Source organism: Bufo bufo, chromosome 6 (genome assembly GCF_905171765.1).
Source record: "Bufo bufo chromosome 6, aBufBuf1.1, whole genome shotgun sequence".
Lineage (NCBI taxonomy): Eukaryota > Metazoa > Chordata > Amphibia > Anura > Bufonidae > Bufo > Bufo bufo.
In genome coordinates this window covers 234,178,176-234,185,957 of record NC_053394.1, presented here as the reverse complement: position 1 = coordinate 234,185,957, position 7,782 = coordinate 234,178,176, and positions in this window count along the sequence as shown.

The following is a 7,782-nucleotide window of genomic DNA, read 5'->3' as shown; positions in this document are numbered from 1 at the left end:
GTGTATGTAGGTCAGGGGTCACTGAGCTTACAAAGCCAATTTGAGTTCCAATAATTAGTTCTAAAGGTTTTGGATTCAATAAAATGACAACAGTGCCCAAATTTATGCACCTGCCTAATTTTGTTTAAACAATTATAGCACACTTTCTGTAAATCCAATAAACTTCATTTCACTTCTCAAATATCACTGTGTGTTTCTCCTATATGATATATTTAACTGCCATTTTTTATTGTAACAACCAACGATTTATACAGGAAAATCATGACGATTAACAAGGTTGCCCAAACTTTCGCATCCCACTGTATATGAGCTAGGCATCCAGCTCCTCCCAGGAAAAGGAGGAGCCGCAGGGTGGAAGGCTACAAGAAACCCAGAAACCAAGATGGCCGCCAGCACATGTCAAACGAAGGAGAGCAGCAAGCAGGTAAGACCATGACAGTACCTCCCCCTCAAGGGCCCCTCCTCCGCGGAGCACAAAACGGTTTCTGAGGGAAGCGTGCGTGGAAGGCTCGGAGCAAGGCAGGAGCATGGACATCTGCGGAGGGAACCCAGGAACGCTCCTCTGGACCATAACCACGCCAATGGACCAAAAACTGCAACCGACCGCGGACCAGGCGTGAGTCCAGGATATTGCTCACCTCATATTCCTCACGATTGCCCACTTGGACCGGACGAGGCCGAGGAACCGAGGAAGTGAAACGATTACACACCAGTGGCTTCAACAGGGAGACATGAAACACGTTGGAGATCCGCATGCCAGGAGGAAGCGCAAGGGCATAGGCTACCGGGTTTACCCTGCGAAGCACTCGGAAGGGACCAACAAAGCGAGGCGCCAGCTTGGGAGTGGGCACTCGAAGGTTGAGGTTGCGGGTGGACAACCATACACGGTCTCCGACCTGGTAGGAAGGAGCAGGCGCTCGTCTGCGATCAGCCTGGAGTCTCTGACGCTGCGCAGAGACCTCAAGGGACTTCTGGATCTGTACCCAAGAAGCACGTAGGACGGAAAGGTGATCCTCCACAGCCGGAATATCCTGGGGAGAGAATACCTCCGGTAACACGGCAGGTTGGAACCCATAATTGGCCATGAAGGGAGACGTCCCAGAGGAAGAGTTCACCGCCGTGTTCCTGGCAAACTCAGCCCAAGGCAGGAGGTCAACCCAATTGTCTTGGTGATCGGAGACATAGCAACGAAGGAATTGCTCCAAGGCCTGATTGGATCGTTCTGCGGCCCCATTGGACTGAGGGTGGTAGGCCGAGGAGAAGGAGAGATAAATCCCCAACTGGGAGCAAAAGGCGCGCCAGAACCTGGACACAAACTGACTCCCCCGATCCGACACAATCTCCTTAGGCAAACCGTGCAACCGGAAGACCTCCCTGGCAAAAATCGTGGCCAACTCTTGTGCAGAGGGTAACTTCTTGAGAGGAACACAGTGGCACATTTTGGAAAACCGATCCACAATCATGAGAATGACCGTATGGCCTCGGGATGCAGGGAGGTCCACAATGAAATCCATCCCCAGGTGTGACCATGGGCGCTCCCCGGTGGCTATGGGTTGCAGAAGGCCCAACGGAAGGTGCCGAGGGGACTTACTCTGGGCACAAACGGAGCATGCCGCTACATATGCGGCGATGTCGGAACGTAGGGAAGGCCACCAGAACAGACGTGAAACAGCCCAGGACAGCTGATTCTTTCCAGGATGCCCCGCGGTCTTGGAGTTATGGTAGGTTCGCAACAACCGAGTGCGCAACTCCTCAGGCACAAAACATCTGCCGTTGGGTCTCCCAGAGGGAGCACCAGATTGAGCCGCCAAAATCTGCTCACCCAGGGGAGAGGTCAGGCTGGTGCGAATGGCGGCCAGGATCTGATTCGGAGGTATGACCGAAGTCGGAATCGACTCCTCCCTGGACAGCTCGGAGTACTGCAGTGATAAGGCATCCGCCCTGATGTTCTTGGAACCGGGTAGGTAGGAGACCACGTAATTAAAACGTGACAAGAACAGAGCCCATCTGGCCTGACGTGGTGTCAATCTCTTGGCCTCAGAAAGGTAGGTCAGATTCTTGTGGTCCGTCAGGATGAGAACCGGAACCACCGAACCCTCGAGCAAGTGCCTCCATTCTTTAAGGGCCTGCACGATGGCCAATAACTCCCTGTCACCAATCTGATAGTTGCACTCCGCGGAAGACAGTTTCCGGGAGTAAAACCCACAAGGAAGCAGAGGACCCTCTGGTGTTCTACGCTGAGACAGAAGGGCGCCTACTCCCGTCTCAGACGCGTCCACCTCGAGGACAAAGGGCAACCCAGGGTTGGGATGCGACAGAATCGGAGCCGACACAAAGGCGGACTTTAGGGCCTCAAAAGCTCGGATTGCCTCGAGCGGCCAGACCTGGGAATTACTGCCCTTCCTGGTCAGATCCGTGAGAGGCTTGGCCAGCATGGAAAAGTCCCTGATGAACTTCCGATAATAATTGGCGAAGCCCAAAAAGCGCTGCAGGGAACGAAGACCACTGGGCTGGGGCCACTGTAAGACAGCCGAAACCTTCTCAGGATCCATGGAGAACCCCTCAGCGGAAATGATGTAACCTAAGAAGGTTACCTGGGATCGGTGAAATTCGCATTTCTCAAGCTTACCGAACAGCTTGTTCTCTCGTAACCGTTGCAACACTCGTCTGACATCCAGAATGTGGGCCTCCATGGATTCAGAATATACCAAGATGTCATCCAAATAGATTACCACACACTGCTGCAACAGGTCACGGAAAACATCGTTGATGAATTCCTGAAAGACTGCGGGCGCATTGCACAACCCAAAGGGCATCACCAAGGATTCGTAATGACCGGTCCTGGTGTTAAACGCGGTCTTCCACTCATCGCCCGCCTTGATCCTTACCAGGTTATATGCCGCCCTCAGGTCGAGTTTGGTAAAGACCGTGGCCCCTTTAAGGCGATCGAACAGCTCGGAAATCAAGGGTATCGGGTAAGCGTTCTTGATCGTGATGCGATTGAGACCCCTGTAATCGATGCAAGGCCTCAACTCACCGCCCTTCTTTTTCACAAAGAAAAATCCAGCCCCTTCCGGGGACGAAGATTTGCGAATGTGTCCGCGTGAAAGCGCCTCCCTCACGTACTCCTCCATGGCCTCATTCTCCGCTACCGACAGTGGATAGACTTTGCCACGAGGAGGAACGGCACCAGATTGTAACTCTATGGCACAATCGTATGGGCGGTGCGGAGGTAGGGCAACCGCGCGCACCTTATCGAATACATCCCGGTACTCCTCGTATTCAGGAGGCAACAGAGAGTCCGAGGAAGTACACAGCAACTTGACAGACCCATGGATGCAACTAGCCCCACACTGCGGTGACCACGAGAGGATCTCGACCGATCTCCAATCGAAAGTCGGATTATGCTTCTGGAGCCAGGGGTACCCCAAGACCACCGAGTAGTGTGAAGACGAAATAACCTGGAGGCAGACCGACTCTCTGTGAACGGCACCAATGGCTATCCCCACTGGAAGGGTCTCATGAGTCACGTGTGGCGGCAGAAGGGGTCTGCCGTCTATCGCCTCAAGAGCCAGTGGGGAACCTCGAGCCTGCAGAGGAATGGAATTGGCGGCAGCGAACACACTATCAATGAACAAACCACCAGCACCAGAGTCCACCAACGCCTGGGTCGTCACCGAGCCCCCGACCCAGGAGAGGACAACAGTGATCAGTGGTTTGTCAACACGGGAAACCGGGGACGAGGAGACTCCACCCAAGATCTGCCCCCCGACAGGATTTCAGGGTACGAGCGTTTCCCGGACGGTTCGGACATGCCAACCGAAAATGCCCACCGAGACCACAGTACATGCATCGGCCCTCGCGTCTCCGGAGTGCCCTCTCCCCCTCGGACAGGCGAGCAAACCCCAGCTGCATGGGTTCACCCCCAGACAAGTCATCCCCAGGAGGCATGGGAGGAGAGGGAGGCACGGGTGGGACAGCAAACGTAGGCACCAATCTGTTAGAAGACCTCCGCAGGTTCTCCTTAAAGGAAGGTCTCTCCCTGAGTCTGGTGTCAATCAAAATCAGGAAAGAAATAAGAGACTCGAGCTCAACTGGTAGGTCCTTAGCTGCAACCTCATCCTTCAAGGCATCCGAGAGACCATGAGAGAAAGCAGCGACCAGAGCCTCATTATTCCAGCCCACCTCTGCTGCCAGGGTACGAAACTCAATGGCGTATTCAGCTACGGATCGTGAACCCTGTCTGATGGACATAAGGAGCTTCGCAGCAGAGGCAGCACGAGCCGGCACATCGAATACCTTCCGAAGAGAAGCAACAAAACCGGAAAACTCGGCAACCACCGGATTATTGTTCTCCCAACAGGTGTCGGGGGTAGACTCTGGCGCAACAACCGGAGCGGCAGTAGGAGCGAGCCCAGGAGCGACAACCGACCCATCGGCAACGGGAGCGAAATGAGCCGTGCGTTCAAGCAGGGTTTGCAACGCCACAGCGAACCGACCCAACAGGTGATCCTGCTGATCAAGTCTGGCAACCAGCGTGGGTAGCGAGGATGGCCCTGTACCGTCAGAATTCATGGCTTGGTCCTAATGTCACGGAACCATGAACCAGACGTACAACAAGAGATAAGTGAAAATAGGAAGGCTTTATTGAAAATAAAGCTGTAAAGCAAAAGTCCAAACGGATGGTGAACGAGCAGAGTCTTTGCGAAGCCAGAGGTCAGGAACCAGAAGGGTAGTCAGACGAAGCCAGGATCAGGAACCAGCAGGGTAGTCAGACGAAGCCAGGATCAGGAACCAGCAGGGTAGTCAGACGAAGCCAGGATCAGGAACCAGCAGGGTAGTCAGACGAAGCCAGGATCAGGAACCAGAAGCAGCAGCAGTCTTAGAAGCATGTGAACACAAGAGGACCAAGCAGGAACTGAAGCCACAGACCTCCTATATATATGAGCTAGGCATCCAGCTCCTCCCAGGGGAAGGAGGAGCCGCAGGGTGGAAGGCTACAAGAAACCCAGAAACCAAGATGGCCGCCAGCACATGTCAAACGAAGGAGAGCAGCAAGCAGGTAAGACCATGACAGTGCCCTACCAAGTGCCCATATAGTAAGTTACGTCCACATTTATGGCATTTCCATACCCAGTAGAACCCACCTGAGCTGGGCACAACATATTGGACACTGAAATGCCATACCTATGGAAGAATTGCTTTTTTCACATTGCACGGTCTGCTGCGTATTAATTTGTGCAAAATACCTGTGGTGTCAAAATGGTCAGTCCACCCACTAATACCCTGAGGGGCGGATTTTCCAAAAAGGGCTCAATTCTTATTATTTCACCTCAGAGCCTCTATAGTTGTAAACATATGCAGTGTAAATCACCACATTAGGGGTCAATATGCACATGGTGCTCTTATACTCCGTCTGACACATTATGGCAAAAGAATAGGGCCACATGTATGGTGTTTCTAAAACCATGAAACCACCTAATAATAAGAGGGCTTATTTTTCTTAGTGGCACAATATATTGGGCACTGAAATGCCATATCTATGGAAAAATTATAGTTTTCACTTTGAACCATCTGCTGTGCGAATTTTTTTTTGTAAAACATCTGTGGGTTCAAAATGCTAACTCCACTCTTTGATAAATATCATAAGGGATATAGTTTCCAAAATGGGATATTCCCTTGTTACCCTGTTGGGTCAAAGAAATCATTACACTCCTCAACAATTTCCCTGATAGATGTACACTGCTCAAAAAAATAAAGGGAACACTTAAACAACACAATGTAACTCCAAGTCAATCACACTTCTGTGAAATCAAACTGTCCACTTAGGAAGCAACACTGAGTGACAATCAATTTCACATGCTGTTGTGCAAATGGGATAGACAACAGATGGAAATTATAGGCAATTAGCAAGACACCCCCAATAAAGGAGTGGTTCTGCAGGTGGTGACCACAGACCACTTCTCAGTTCCTATACTTCCTGGCTGATGTTTTGGTCACTTTTGAATGCTGGCGGTGCTTTCACTCTAGTGGTAGCATGAGACGGAGTCTACAACCCACACAAGTGGCTCAGGTAGTGCAGCTTATCCAGGATGGCACATCAATGCGAGCTGTGGCAAGAAGGTTTGCTGTGTCTGTCAGCGTAGTGTCCAGAGCATGGAGGCGCTACCAGGAGACAGGCCAGTACATCAGGAGACGTGGAGGAGGCCGTAGGAGGGCAACAAGGACCGCTACCTCCGCCTCTGTGCAAGGAGGAACAGGAGGAGCACTGCCAGAGCCCTGCAAAATGACCTCCAGCAGGCCACAAATGTGCATGTGTCTGCTCAAACGGTCAGAAACAGACTCCATGAGGGTGATATGAGGGCCCGACATCCACAGGTGGGGGTTGTGCTTACAGCCCAATACCGTGCAGGACGTTTGGCATTTGCCAGAGAACACCAAGATTGGCAAATTTGACACTGGCGCGCTGTGCTCTTCACAGATGAAAGCAGGTTCACACTGAGCACATGTGACAGACGTGACAGAGTCTGGAGACACCGTGGAGAACGTTCTGCTGCCTGCAACATCCTCCAGCATGACCGGTTTGGCATTGGGTCAGTAATGGTGTGGGGTGGCATTTCTTTGGAGGGCCGCACAGCCCTCCATGTGCTCGCCAGAGGTAGCCTGACTGCCATTAGGTACCGAGATGAGATCCTCAGACCCCTTGTGAGACCATATGCTGGTGCAGTTGGCCCTGGGTTCCTCCTAATGCAAGACAATGCTAGACCTCATGTGGCTGGAGTGTGTCAGCAGTTCCTGCAAGACGAAGGCATTGATGCTATGGACTGGCCCGCCCGTTCCCCAGACCTGAATCCAATTGAGCACATCTGGGACATCATGTCTCGCTCTATCCACCAACGCCACGTTGCACCACAGACTGTCCAGGAGTTGGCAGATGCTTTAGTCCAGGTCTGGGAGGAGATCCCTCAGGAGACCGTCCGCCAACTCATCAGGAGCATGCACAGGCGTTGTAGGGAGGTCATACAGGCACGTGGAGGCTACACACACTACTGAGCCTCATTTTGACTTGTTTTAAGGACATTACATAAAAGTTGGATCAGCCTGTAGTGTGTTTTTCCACTTTAATTTTGAGTGTGACTCCAAATCCAGACCTCCATGGGTTAAAAAATTTGATTTCCATTTTTTTTATTTTTGTGTGATTTTGTTGTTAGCACATTCAACTATGTAAAGAACAAAGTATTTCAGAAGAATATTTAATTCATTCAGATCTAGGATGTGTTATTTTTGTGTTCCCTTTATTTTTTTGAGCAGTGTAGTTTCCAAAATGTAGACACTTTCCACTGTAGGGGTTTCCACTGTAGGGGTACCTCTGGGTCTCTTGAAATGTGAAATAGCTCCTGAAAACCATTCCAGCAAAATCTGCCAAAAGTGAAATGGCACTCCTTCCATTCTGAGCTCTGCCATATGCCCAAACAGCAGTTTACAAGCTTATATGAGGTATTGTCATATTCAGGAATTAAATGCTTAACAAATTGAAGGGTTCTTTTGCTCCTGTTACACCTTGTGAAAATGAAAAATTAAATCATTTTATTGGAAGAAATTACTTTTTTTTTTTTTCATAGCCGAAGGTCTCTAAATTGTATGAAATGCCTGTTGGGTGAAAGCGCTCACTAGACCCCTCAAAAATTCCATGAAAGGTGTACTTTCCAAAATAGGGTCATTTTTTGGGGTGTTTGTATTGTAGGAGTACCTCAGGGTCTATTCAAATGCGACATGGCACAT